General features: G+C 42.8%; 1 long non-coding RNA gene across 1 annotated transcript in view; it reads left to right on the forward strand.

Moving 5' to 3' along the window:
- The window catches only part of LOC129863253 (uncharacterized), a 68580-nt gene extending 56618 nt beyond the window's left edge, over nucleotides 1-11962 (forward strand). Inside the window, exons 4-5 of the long non-coding RNA XR_008760953.1 lie at nucleotides 8185-8296; nucleotides 9263-11962. This is a non-coding gene — a long non-coding RNA (uncharacterized LOC129863253). The remainder of the gene's footprint in view (nucleotides 1-8184; nucleotides 8297-9262) is intronic.
- The last annotated feature ends 3616 nt before the right edge of the window (nucleotides 11963-15578 follow it).

Below are 15578 nucleotides of genomic sequence, written 5' to 3' on the forward strand. Positions count from 1 at the left end.
TTAAATGCTAGTAAAACGAAATGCATGCTCTTCAACTGATCGCTGCCCACACCCGCCCGCCCGACTAGCATCACTACTCTGGACGGTTCTGACTTAGAATATGTGGACAACTAGAAATACCTAGGTGTCTGGTTAGACTGTAAACTCTCCTTCCAGACTCACATTAAGCATCTCCAATCCAAAGTTAAATCTAAAACCGGCTTCCTATTTCGCAACAAAGGCTCCTTCACTCATGCTGCCCAACTTACTCTCGTAAAACTGACTATCCTACCGATCCTCGACTTCGGCAAAGTCATTTACAAAATTAGCCTCCAACACTCTACTCAGCAAATTGGATGCAGTCTATCACAGGGCCATCCGTTTTGTCACCAAAGCCCCATATACTACCCACCACTGCGACCTGTATGCTCTCGTTGGCTGGTCCTCGCTACATATTCGTCACCAAACCCACTGGCTCCAGGTCATCTATAAGTCTTTGCTAGGTATAGCTCCGCCTTATCTCAGCTCACTGGTCACCATAGCAATACCCACCCGTAGCATGCGCTCCAGAAGGTATATTTCACTGGTCATCCCCAAAACCAACACCTCCTTTGCCACCTTTCTTTCCAGTTCACTGCTACAAATGACTGTAACGAATTGCAAGAATCACTGAATTTGGAGACTTATATGTCTCCCTCACTTACTTTAAGCGTCAGCTGTCAGAGCAGCTTACCGATCGCTGCAGCTGTACACAACCCATCTGTAAATAGGCCATCCAACCAACCAAACCCATATTTGTTTTTGTTTTTCTGCTCTTTTGCACACCAGTATTTCTACTTGCACATTCTCATCTGCACATATATCACTCCATTGTAAATTGCTAAATTGTATTTACTTCGCCACTATTGGCCTATTTATTGCCTTACCTCCTTACTTCATTGGTACACACTGTATTCTGATTTTTCTATTGTATTATTGACTGTACGTTTGTTTATTCCATGTGTAACTCTGTGTCTTTGTTTGTATCGCACTGTTTTGCTTTATCTTGTCCAGGTCGCAGTTGTAAATGAGAACTTGTTCTCAACTGGCCTACCTGGTTAAATAAAGGTGAAATATATATATATTTTTTTTAAATGTGGACACCTGCTCGTCAAAAATCGAATTCCAAAATCATGGCCATTAACATGGAGTTGGTCCCCCCTTTGCTGCTATAACGGCCTCCACTCTTCTGGGAAGGCTTTACACCAGATGTTGGAACATTACTGTCGGGGACTTGCTTCTTTTTAGCCACAAGACCATTAGTGAGGTCGGGCACTGATGTTGGGCGATTAGGCCTGGCTTGCAGTCGGCGATTCAATTCATCCCAAGGTGTTCGATGGGGTTGAGCTCAGGGCTTTGTGCAGGCCAGTTCTTCCACACCGATCTCGACAAACCATTTCTGTATGGACCTCGCTTTGTGCACAGGGGCATTGTCATGCTGAAACAGGAAAGGGCCTTCCCTAAACTGTTGCCACAAGGTTGGAAGCTAAGAATTGTCTAAAATGTCATTGTATGCTGTAGCATTAACATTTCCTTTCACTGGAACTAAGGGGCCTAGCGCGAACCATGAAAAACAGCCCCAGACCATTATTCCTCCTCCACCAAACTTTACAGTTGGCACTATGCATTCGGGCAGGTAGCGTTCTCCTGGCATCTGCCAAACCCAGATTCGTCTATCGGACTGGCAGATGGTGAAGCGTAATTCATCACTCCAGAGAACGCGTTTCCATTGCTCCAGAGTCCAATGGCGGCGAGCTTTACACCACTCCAGCTGACGCTTGGCATTGCACATGGTGACCTTAGGCTTGTGTGTGGCTACTCAGTCACGGAAACCCATTTCATAAAGCTCCCGACAAACAGTTCTTGTGCTGACGTTGCCTCCAGAAGCAGTTTGGAGCTCGGTAGTGAGCTTGAGTGGCTTACTGGATGTGTGCCGTATGGATCCCCTCATGTAATGTCATATTTGACATTATGGTCAAAGACCACAACAGAAACAGGTCAAGGTCTTTAGCTGACAATGCAATGAATAGCATCAGGTTCCGTCAGGAAGCGAAAAAACATGCTTTGAATATTTTTTTTCAACTGACTGGTATCATGACCGCATTAAAAAAGTCTGACTTAAATAATATGAAATGTCCCATGTGTGTTACCTGCTGCCCTCTGTCAGTCTCCAGCTCCCCCCCCCCCCCCCCCCCCCCCCCCCCCGACTGAAACATTCCTTCTTCAGTTCCCCTATCAAGGCATTCTGGGAGGTGAGGAGACCCTCCAGCTCACCCACTGCAAGGGAACATGAGATAGTGGAGTCAGTGAACACAGCCATGATACATACTGCACATTCATTCATCAAATATATCTCACATCCTTGACAGGTACGGGAAAGTTATGGTGAATTACAAACTGTATGTTTCTTTGTACCTAAATTCATGAAAAAAGTGTTGTATGTTTGTCTAGATTCACTATGCATTGAAGTTGTTAAAAAAAAGGACTGTATTGTAAAGAGAGTTGTTTGAAACTCTTTTCCATTTGCTAGGTTTTTAACCTTGTTGCTATGTGCTCATAGATTGACGTGTGACTCTTTTGGAACAATCCAAAGCTCAGCTTTGATCAGTCTTTGAAATGTTGTGTGGCGGTATCACCATCAACAATGCTGACTATTCCACCTGCTCTAACATTCTGTCACAATATAACTCATGAAGGACTCCAGTCTTTTGAAAAAGAGCCTTTCAACTGTTTCTGTTACTTTTCTGTGAAATAGCAGCCGAGTGGATATGCAGATGACTCTTTCAGGCTTAGATCTCGAGTGCTTCATGCAAGAGCTTATAAAGTGTTTTACCTCACTTGGCATTCACAGCAAAATCTTCAGAACAGACACGTTTATCTGGTGCAGTCTGGCTGATTAACGGTTGTTTTTCTAGCTGCTGAGACATGCTAGTCAGATTCCTTTAATTCAGAGGTGAAAGAAGCTGCTATTCAGACAAGAGGTTGGATTCCACTGATCAAGTTTATCATCACTAAACTGGGAGGGCGTCTTAAGGGATGATGCTCAACTCTGAGGGGGGAAATGAACTGTGACTGTACATAAAGTAGGGATCAATTACTCACTCCACACAGCTAACCTGGTCAAGAAAAAATGATTTTGTCATGGTGCCTTATGTATGTAGTCTGCCAGTGTACAGAGGAAAAGACTCCAGAAAGCTCTGTCTTAGCCATTTGCACCTAAATAGACAGAGCACACAGCATGGACACATACAGATATATGGGAAGTTGTGTGAAAATATTTTTTTGGGGTGGGACATGGTGCGAAATGAAACAAAAAAAGTTGGGTGCAGGCTGGGACCTGAAAAAAACGTGGCCCACAAAAATCTTAATTAGCTAGCAGGCTTTGAAAGCTGTTGGGAATGCATAGGCCATAGAGACAAGCAAGATACAACGCCAAACAAATTGGGAGTAAAAATTAAATTAGCGAGAGAAAGGGAGAAAAAACGACATAATCTAGAGGCTATTCTGTCTACAACTACTAAAAACCTGTTTAGAAAGGGAAGGAGGAGGGAGGGAGGGGGGGGAGAGAAGGATGGATGGATGGGGCGGTTGGGGGAGAGAGAAAACAAATTAGCTAGTGAGAGTGGCCATTATACATTTAGAGAAGGAAGTGGTCTGTGTTATTAAAGGACTAATTCCATAGGCCCAGAGAGCTTCCTGTTGAGCTTCTGATACCATCTCTCTTTAGAAAACATGTGTGACGCCAAGCTGCGCCAAAAAGAAGCCCTTTGTTTCCCGAGGCTTTGTTCTGGCAATCAGCATGCTTCAGGTTTCTCAAAACACAGGTAAATAAACTCGCTGGATCCAGATGGTGCAACAGATGTGAGAGCCACACTCTGAAATCTACAGACAGTGGGCCCAGAACGCAGACCACTTTTACCTTTCTAAACGATAACTAATATGTAATGGTCAATCTCTGATGCGCCAAGCATCTGGTCCCTTCGGCCAGCCAAAGGTTACAGGGGTTCCTGATACTGTACCACACAGTGTGGAGAAAAGTGAAGGTGGTTTTTGGCAGGCTGTGGAGGCGCCACCGGACACCCACCGCTCCGCTCGTGCTGGAGCCTCTGTTTCAGCTTTTGATCACACTGCTTTGCCACCAAGGTCAGAGCATCCATGTTCTCACCCCGGCAGCACTCCACACTCTCCTTCTCCTGCCTGAGACAGAGACAGAGAGAGGATAGAAAGAGAGAGAGAACAGAGATACAGACAGAGAGTGAGAATGACAGGGAAATAAACATTGAAAAGTCAGAGTAAAAGTATCCCCTCCCAGAAAATTGGCCCCTGGGTAAAAGTGTCCCCTCTCAGACAATAGGCTCCTGGTTAAAACTGTCCTCTCCCAGACAATTTAGCCCTGGGTAAAAGTGTCCCCTCCCAGACAATTGGTCCCTGGGAAAAATGTCCCCTCCCAGACAATTGGACTCTGGGTAAAAGTGTTACCTCCCAGACAATGGCTCCTGGGTGTTGAGGCAGCTGTCCACAATACAATGCAACATCACACAGTGTACAGTGTTGGGGTGAGATGTACTTTACACATGACAAACTGAGCTGTATCTAGATGTACTTTACACATGATGGACCTAGCTGTATGTAGATGTACTTTACACATGATGGACCTAGCTGTATGTAGATGTACTTTACACATGATGGACTGAGCTGTATCTAGATGTACTTTACACATGATGGACCTAGCTGTATGTAGATGTACTTTACACATGATGGACCTAGCTGTATGTAGATGTACTTTACACATGATGGACTGAGCTGTATCTAGATGTACTTTACACATGATGGACTGAGCTGTATCTAGATGTACTTTACACATGATGGACCTAGCTGTATGTAGATGTACTTTACACATGATGGACCTAGCTGTATGTAGATGTACTTTACACATGATGGACCTAGCTGTATGTAGATGTACTTTACACATGACGGACTGAGCTGTATCTAGATGTACTTTACACATGATGGACTGAGCTGTATCTAGATGTACTTTACACATGATGGACTGAGCTGTATCTAGATGTACTTTACACATGATGGACTGAGCTGTATCTGAATGTACTTTACACATGATGGACTGAGCTGTATCTAGATGTACTTTACACATGATGGACCTAGCTGTATCTAGATGTACTTTACACATGATGGACTGAGCTGTATCTAGATGTACTTTACACATGATGGACTGAGCTGTATCTAGATGTAATTTACACATGATGGACCTAGCTGTATGTAGATGTACTTTACACATGATGGACTGAGCTGTATCTAGATGTACTTTACACATGATGGACCTAGCTGTATGTAGATGTACTTTACACATGATGGACTGAGCTGTATCTAGATGTACTTTACACATGATGGACTGAGCTGTATCTAGATGTACTTTACACATGACGGACTGAGCTGTATCTAGATGTACTTTACACATGACGGACTGAGCTGTATGTAGATGTACTTTACACATGACGGACTGAGCTGTATCTAGATGTACTTTACACATGATGGACTGAGCTGTATCTAGATGTACTTTACACATGATGGACTGAGCTGTATCTAGATGTACTTTACACATGATGGACTGAGCTGTATCTAGATGTACTTTACACATGATGGACTGAGCTGTATCTAGATGTACTTTACACATGATGGACCTAGCTGTATGTAGATGTACTTTACACATGATGGACCTAGCTGTATGTAGATGTACTTTACACATGACGGACTGAGCTGTATCTAGATGTACTTTACACATGATGGACTGAGCTGTATCTAGATGTACTTTACACATGATGGACCTAGCTGTATGTAGATGTACTTTACACATGACGGACTGAGCTGTATCTAGATGTACTTTACACATGATGGACCTAGCTGTATGTAGATGTACTTTACACATGATGGACTGAGCTGTATCTAGATGTACTTTACACATGATGGACTGAGCTGTATCTAGATGTACTTTACACATGATGGACCTAGCTGTATGTAGATGTACTTTACACATGATGGACTGAGCTGTATCTAGATGTACTTTACACATGACGGACTGAGCTGTATCTAGATGTACTTTACACATGATGGACTGAGCTGTATCTAGATGTACTTTACACATGATGGACCTAGCTGTATGTAGATGTAATTTACACATGATGGACTGAGCTGTATGTAGATGTACTTTACACATGATGGACTGAGCTGTATCTGAATGTACTTAACACGATGGACTAAGCTGTATCTATCGCCGTAATTTAAAAGAAAAGCCACACACAAGCCTAAGATCACCATGTGCAATGCCAAGCGTCAGCTGGAGTGGTGTAAAGCTCGCCGCCTTTGGACTCTGGAGCAGTGGAAACACGTTTTCTGGAGTGATGAATCAAGCTTCACCATCTGGCAGTCCAACAGACGAATCTGGGTTTGGCGGATGCCAGGAGAACGCTACCTGCCCGAATGCATAGTGCCAACTGTAAAGTTTGGTGGAGGAGGAATAATGGTCTGGGGCTGTTTTTCATGGTTCGCGCTAGGCCCCTTAGTTCCAGTGAAAGGAAATGTTAATGCTACAACATACAATGACATTTTAGACAATTCTGAGCTTCCAACCTTGTGGCAACCGTTTAGGGAATGCCCTTTCCTGTTTCAGCATGACAATTCCCATGTGCACAAAGCGAGGTCCATACAGAAATGGTTTGTCGAGATCGGTGTGGAAGAACTGGCCTGCACAAAGCCCTGACCTCAACCCCACTGAACACCTTGGGATGAATTGAATCGCCGACTGCAAGCCAGGCCTAATCGCTCAACATCAGTGCCCGACCTCACTAATGGTCTTGTGGCTAAAAAGAAGCAAGTCCCCGCAGCAATGTTCCAACATCTAGTGGAAAGCCTTCCCAGAAGAGTGGAGGCTGTTATAACAGCAAAGAGGGGACCAACTCCATGTTAATGGCCATGATTTTGGTATTCGATTTTTGACAAGCAGGTGTCCACATTTAAAAAAAAATATAGATACATATTTCAACTTTATTTAACCAGGTAGGCCAGTTGAGAACAAGTTCTCATTTACAACTGCGACCTGGCCAAGATAAAGCAAAGCAGTGCGACACAAACAACAACACAGTTACACATGGGATAAACAAACGTACAGTCAACAACACAATAGAAAAAAAAGTGTATATACAGTGTGCAAATGGCGTGAGGAGGTAAGGCAATAAATAGGCCATAGTAGTGAAGTAATTACAATTTAGCAAATTAACACTGGAGTGATAGATGTGCAGATGATGATGTGCAAGTAGAAATATTGGTGTGCAAAAGAGCAAAAAAGTTCATAAAAACAATATGGGGATGAGGTAGGTAGATTGGATGGGCTATTTACAGATGGGCTGTGTACAGCTGCAACGATCGGTTAGCTGCTCAGATAGCTGATGTTTAAAGTTAGTGAGGGAGATATAAGTCTCCAACTTCAGCGATTTTTGCAATTCATTCCAGTCATTGGCAGCAGAGAACTGGAAGGATAGGCAGCCAAAGAGGTGTTGGCTTTGGGGATGACCAATGAGATATACCTCCTGGAGCGCGTGCTACGGTTGGGTGTTGTTATCGTGACCAGTGAGCTGAGATAAGGCGGAGCTTTACCTAGCAAAGACTTATAGATGACCTGGAGCCAGTGGGTTTGGCGACGAATATGTAGCGAGGGCCAGCCGACGAGAGCATACAGGTTGCAGTGGTGGGTAGTATATGAGGCTTTGGTGACAAAACGGATGGCATTGTGATAGACTGCATCCAGTTTGCTGAGTAGAGTGTTGGAGGCTATTTTGTAAATGACATCGCAAAGTCCACATACTCGGTAACGCTAACACAGAAAACAACAGCTTGGATACCAACCTTTATACACTCATGCGCTCTCTCTCTCTCTCTTTCTCCCATACACACAAGCACACACATGTAAAAATCCATTGCGTAGCCCTCATTCAGTGTAACACTGCGTTGGCCTTTTGTTGTGTTTCTGCAGGCTGTTTCAGCTACTGATGCCTCATGCTCAATGTGCCAGATAAAACATTGCCGGTCTCCTATCCATATGAATGCACTGAGTTCTTCTGCACCCAACAGTAAACAAGGCCTCCTCCTCCACAGCCCAGTGCAGTCTGTTGAGAGAAAGAGAGAAGAAGAAGAGGAAGATGGGATGCCAATAGCCTGCTGCCCGATTTGGGCTCCTCGAATGTGGGATGAGAAGACCTCAACCTGGGTAAAAAGCTGGAGCTCCTAATCTGGAAGTCTTTATTGTAGGGTGTCTCAAACTCGGTCCTGGGGACCCCAAGGGGTGCACGTTTTGCTTTTTGTCCTAGCACTACACAGCTGATTCAAATAATCAACTAATCATCAAACTTTGATTATTTGAATCAGCTGTGTAGTGTTAGGACAAACAGCAAAACGTGCACCCCTTGGGGTCCCCAGGACCAAGTTTGGGAAACGCTGCTATATATAGATCTGGTAACACTACAGCTATTCCCATTCGCTCCTCCCATTCGCTCCTCCCATTCGCTCCTCTCACTACAAAGTTTGATAAACAGTTTACACACTCGGGGTGCGTTCAGTATGACAAAATGGTGTGCAATGTTGAATTCAACGGAAATGGTGCTGTAGTAAACAACCAGTTTTAGAACGTTCTGATTATGGTGGCCCAAAGGGCGATTACCATATGTTGTGCTGCACGAGTTTTGTGATTTGAAAAGGTCACACCAATATTGATAAGGCCAACATTGCAGTAGTATCTAACAATTCACAACAATACACACACATCTAAAGGTAAGAGAATGGAATTAAGAAATGTATAAATATTAGGACGAGCAATGTCAGACTGGCATTGACTAAAATACAGTAGAATAGAATACAGTATTTACATATGAAATTAGTAAAGCAGTATGTAAACATTATTAAAGTGACCAGTGTTCCATTATTAAAGTGACCAGGGATTTCATGTCTATATATATAGGGCAGGATCCTCTAAGGTGCACGATTGAGTAACCGGTTGGTAGCCGGCTAGTGATGGTGTGGTTAGTAGAAACCGTCACACAACATAGCAACCGTTGAATCAAACAGAACGCAGCCCTGGTTGGCAACAAAATGACACGTCTGGCAAGACTGACAACTGAACACTCAATGACATAAAAGCAACACATACAATTATAATATTTGTATGTGTTGTTGTCAGGAATGAGGTGGAGCAGCTATTCTTGGAGAAGGAGCATCTTGAGGAGAGTGTTGAGAAGTTGAGAGCTCGCTGTACAGAGATGGACGAGCAGCGTGTAGAACATGGGAGGATGCACCAGCGCATGAAGAACAGGTGCTGACACACAGGGTTGGGTAGGTTACTTTCTAAATGTAATCCATTACATTTACTAGTTACCTGTCCAAAATTTTAATCAGTAACGTAACTTTTGGATTACCCAAACTCAGTAACATAATCTGATTACATTGAGTTACTTTTAAATTACTTACCCCTTAAGAGGCATTAGAAGAAGACAAAAATGTATGTTACTAATTGAACAACATCTATTGCACGATAATGATAAATCGATGTTAAAGTTTACATTGTTGGCCATATATAGATGCCACATTTTACTTTATGGTTTGGTTATGTAGGCTTCTTCTAACCCATCGCTTTCTACTACAATAATATGATTAAATTACATCTTTACATTAAAAACCAAAGTCTATCAGAATTTTAGTCATTCCAATAAAAGTTATACCCCTTGATCTTCAAGAAAAGGACTTAGAAATATGGCAGTAAAGATTAGCCAAATTGTTTTACTTGAGCATAACCCCAAACTAAAGACTTATTAGCCAGCCCTCTGTTGTTCATGATTTTGTTGTCATGAAGGACTGATTGGGCTCATTGATTCGAGTTGAAAAAGAAATGCTGCGTTCATGGAATGGCATGTTTTGAGCACTACTGAAAGTGCTATTTACATGTGAAAAATGAAAGCAATATGCTGCATTTGATATAGGCCTATTGTTTACCTTTTTTTGTGACAGCTGTTTAAAGGGCAAACCCACAGATGAAACAACAAAATGGTTGCCCTGCCTCTGTTTTGGTAAAAAGCTGAGGGATGGGCCTGGAGAAATGTAACCACTCTCTGATTAATAGACAGAGCCATGGATGCAAGGACTGACCATCCATGATATCAAAATTACTGTTTTAATCATGTTATAAGTCTATCAAAAGTGTGCGAGTCCATTAGGCATATGGATTTTATTTTTATCAGCATCAATTAGATTGAGCAATAAAAGCCCCACTTTTATTCCACAGGCTGGGATCCACACTATGCAGCTGTTGAAAGCTCATTGTTCACTGGTTGTCCACTGGTTTCAAAAACATTGATTGATAGGCAGCTTAAAATTCTTGAATTCAACCATTATTGGGTTCAAATACACATTTAGATTTGTGAACAGCCATCCACAACAACCACAATCCGTAAGGTGCAAATAGCTAAATGAGAGAGCAGTAATATCCATATCACTGTAGACTACACCACTGCTGTCATCCTTACCTCCAAGCGTTTATTCAAGTTGGAAAATCTTTGGATGCCGACAGCAGTTGCACCATTTGAAGACATAGCTTGTACTGTAGCCTACAAAAGCCTATTCCTGCACTTTTCCCGCGATCGATCAAACACATTTGGTGTGTCATCATAGTGGTCTCTGACTTGTGGTCAGACTCGCTCGGGTGGAACAAAATTAAGCTTCAGCCTTTTTTCAATGCTGATTTGAATGTCATTGAGAAAACAGAGTAGTGTCAAAGATTTTTTCTAGTAGTGTCAAAAGTATCTGTAATTGTTTTTTTGTAATCCCTTACATGTAACAGATTACATGTAATCCATTACTCCCCAACCCTGCTGACACACACCCTGGATTATGGAAGGATATTGCTAAACCATGAAGTGCGGATAGATTTTCTAGGATCTAGGATCAAACCTTCTCATGTTGAAGAAGTACTGTAGCGATTAGAGGACATGGAGAGGATGAAGAGTGAACAGAATTTGAAGTATAAACAATAGTGACTAACAGTAAGCCATCGGTAGAGTTAGAGTATATTGTATCTACTAGTGGCCAGTACAGTACCTGGTTCTCTTCCTATCTGAGTCAGAAGCTGACACATTATGCAGGATACGGCCCACAGCTCCGAGCCCAGGTCCGCCTGGCACACAGCCTGGTAGTGCCACGTGGGCGAGGGTGTGTGGGCGTCACCGCCCTGCTAGTGTTCCACTGAGGCTTCTGCTGGGAGCCTGTATCGCCCCCGCCCACCCTCCGCTCTCAATGTAACGCTCCATATTGTTTAACACCCACTGTCACCAACATGAAGAAAAAGAGAGAAAAAATTGGCAAAAAAAACAAAGTTTAGAGAGAATTGCAGCTGTCAGGTTGTTCACATTGTGAATCTCAGGAGGCACCGTGGGAGAAAACAAGTCTGTTTGCTATAGGTGTCTTGCCATTTGAGATATACTAGAGGTCATTTTTTTGTGGTTTACTTGTTTGTGCACTGTTAATGAAACTTTAAGGCAAATTGCATGTCTACTGTAAAGACATTGTTATTGTAAAACGTTTAATTTGGTTCTATACCCCAGCATTTTTAATTAAAAAAATTATATGCGACGGAAGTACAGAATGTCACCTTTTCTTTGAGAGTATTTTCATGCATATCTGTTTACCTTATAGAATTCAAAGCACTTTATGTATCTAGTCCCCCCTTTTTGAAGGTGTCATACATATTTGGACAAATTCACCTGTATTGTAGTAAAGTCGTCAAGTTTAGTGTTTGGTACCATATTCCGTGCCATGATTAACTTGTGATGATCACACTTGTGACTACAAACTTGTTGGATGCATTTGCTGTTTATTTTGATTGTGTTTCAGAATATGTTGTTCCCAATACAAATAAATGGCAAATAAAGTATTGTGTGATTTGAGCCTCTTTACTGTATCTCATAATATAATATGTTTCTTATCACGGCTACATTCATGTAAACGCTACCATGATTTTCAGATAATCATGAATGAATCTTGAATAATGATGAATGAGAAAGTTGCACCAATACAGTATCATACCCCCAAGACAGTTACATATGCACCAATACAGTATCATACCCCCAAGACAGTTACATATGCACCACTACAGTATCATACCCCTAAGACAGTTACAGATATACCAGTACAGTATCATACCCCCAAGACAGTTACATATGCACCAATGCAGTATCATACCCCCAAGACAGTTACATATGCACCAATACAGTATCATACCCCTAAGACAGTTACAGATGCACCAATACAGTATCATACCCCCAAGACAGTTACATATGCACCAATACAGTATCATACCCCCAAGACAGTTACATATGCACCAATACAGTATCATACCCCTAAGACAGTTACATATGTACCAACAGTATCATAGCCCCAAGACAGTTACATATGCACCAATACAGTATCATACCCCCAAGACAGTTACATATGCACCAATACAGTATCATACCCCCAAGACAGTTACATATGCACCAATACAGTATCATACCCCTAAGACAGTTACATATGTACCAACAGTATCATACCCCTAAGACAGTTACAGATATACCAATACAGTATGATACCCCCAAGACAGTTAAAGATGCACCAATACAGTATCATACCCCCAAGACAGTTACAGATATACCAGTACAGTATCATACCCCCAAGATATCTCTCGCCATAACCAATAGTAGGGGAGGTTAGCATTTCTGCAGGGTCATTATCTTTGTTCCACTGTAACTTTCTCACTAATCATTATTCAGTGGGTTAAAGTATTTTAGTAAAAATACTTTAAAGTACTACTTCAGTAGTTTTTTGGGGTATCTGTACTTTACTATTTATATTGTTGACAACTTTCACTTTTAATTCACTATATTCCCAATGAAAATTATGTAATTTTACTCCATACATTTTCCCTGACACCCAAAAGTACTCATTACATTTTGAATGCTTAGCAGGACAGAAAATGGTCCAATTCGCACACTTACAGTTGAAGTCGGAAGTTTACATACAGCTAGGTTGGAGTCATAAAAACAAATTTTTCAACGACTCCACAAATTTCTTGTTAACAAACTATAGTTTTGGCAAGTCGGTTATGACATCTACTTTGTGCATGACACAAGTCATTTTTCCAACAATTGTTTACAGACAGATTATTTCACTGTATCACAATTCCAGTCTGTCAGAAGTTTACATACACTAAATTGACTGTGCCTTTAAACAGCTTGGAAAATTCCAGAAAATGATGTCATGGCTCAAGAAGTTTCTGATAGGCTAATTGACATAATTTGAGTCAATTGGAGGTGTACCTGTGGATGTATTTCAAGGCCTACCTTCAAACTCAGTGCCTCTTTGATTGACATCATGGGAAAATCAAAGGAAATCAGCCAAGACCTCAGAAAAAAAATTGCAGACCTCCACAAGTCTGGTTCATCCTTGGGAGCAATTTCCAAATGCCTGAAGGTACCATGTTCATCTGTACAAACAATAGTGCGCAAGTATAAACACCATGGGACCACGCAGCCGTCATACCGTTCAGGAAGGAGACGTGCTCTGTCTCCTAGAGATGAACGTACTTTGGTGCGAAAAGTGCAAATCAATCCCAGAACAACAGCAAACTCAGTCACTGTAACTCAGTCGGTAGAACATGGTCCTCTGTAACTCAGTCGGTAGAACATGGTCCTCTGTAACTCAGTCGGTAGAACATGGTCCTCTGTAACTCAGTCGGTAGAACATGGTCCTCTGTAACTCAGTCGGTAGAACATGGTCCTCTGTAACTCAGTCGGCAGAACATGGTCCTCTGTAACTCAGTCGGCAGAACATGGTCCTCTGTAACTCAGTCGGCAGAACATGGTCCTCTGTAACTCAGTCGGCAGAACATGGTCCTCTGTAACTCAGTCGGCAGAACATGGTCCTCTGTAACTCAGTCGGCAGAACATGGTCCTCTGTAACTCAGTCGGCAGAACATGGTCCTCTGTAACTCAGTCGGCAGAACATGGTCCTCTGTAACTCAGTCGGCAGAACATGGTCCTCTGTAACTCAGTCGACAGAACATGGTCCTCTGTAACTCAGTCGGCAGAACATGGTCCTCTGTAACTCAGTCGGCAGAACATGGTCCTCTGTAACTCAGTCGGCAGAACATGGTCCTCTGTAACTCAGTCGGCAGAACATGGTCCTCTGTAACTCAGTCGGCAGAACATGGTCCTCTGTAACTCAGTCGGCAGAACATGGTCCTCTGTAACTCAGTCGGCAGAACATGGTCCTCTAACTCAGTTAGTAGAGCTCATTTGGTAGAGCATGGTGCTTGCAACGCCAGGATAGTGGGTTTGATTCCCGGGACCACCTATATGTAAAATGTATGCAAGCATGACTAAGTGGCTTTGGTTAAATTGATTAAATACATTGTTTTCCTCATCAATCTACACACAATACCCATAATGACAAAGCAAAAACCTTATTTACATAAGTATTTACACCCTTCGCTATGAGACTCGACATTGAGCTCAGGTGCATCCTGTTACCATTGCTCATCCTTGAGATGATTCTACAACTTGATTGGTGTCCACCTGTGGTAATTCAATTGAGTGGACATGATTTGGCAAGGTACACACGTGTCTACACTTGACAGTGTATGTCACTGCAAAAACCAAGCCATGAGGTCGAAGGAATTGTCCGTAGACCTCTGAGACAGGATTGTGTCGAGGCACAGATCTGGGGAAGGGTACCAAAACATTTCTGCAGCATTGAAGGTCCCCAAGAACACAGTGGCCTCCACCATTCTTAAATGGATGAGGTTTGGAACCACCAAGACTCTTCCTAGAGCTGGCCAAACTGAGAAATCAGGGGAGAAGGTTCTTGTACAGGGAGGTGACCAAGAACCTGATGTTCACTCTGACAGAGCTCTAGAGTTCCTCCGTGGAGGATCCCCATCTCTGCAGCACTCCACCAATCAGGCCTTTATGGTAGAGTGGCCAAACGGAAGCCACTTCTCAGTAAAAGGCACATCACAGCCTGCTTGGAATTGGCCAAAAGGCACATAAAGGACTCTGACCATGAGAAACAAGATTCTCTGGTTTGATGAAACAGAGATTGAACACTTTGGCCTGAATGCCAAGCGTCACGTCTGGAGGTAGCCTGGCACCATCCCTACAGTGAAGCATTGTGGTGGCAGCATCATGCTGTGGGGATATTTTTCACGGCAGGGACTGGGAGACTAGTAAGGATGGAGGGAAAGATGAACGGAGCAAAGTACAGAGAGATCCTTGATGACAACCTGCACCAGAGCGCTCAGAAACTCAGACCCGAACGAAGGCTCACCTTCCAACAGGACAACGACCATAAACACACAGCCAAGTCAACTCAGGAGGGGCTTCGGGACAAGATTCTGAATGTCCTTGAGTGGCCCAGCCAGAGCCCGGACTTGAACCCGATCGAACATCTCTGGAGAGACCTGAAAATAGCTG

Source organism: Salvelinus fontinalis, chromosome 1, assembly GCF_029448725.1.
Source record: "Salvelinus fontinalis isolate EN_2023a chromosome 1, ASM2944872v1, whole genome shotgun sequence".
Lineage (NCBI taxonomy): Eukaryota > Metazoa > Chordata > Actinopteri > Salmoniformes > Salmonidae > Salvelinus > Salvelinus fontinalis.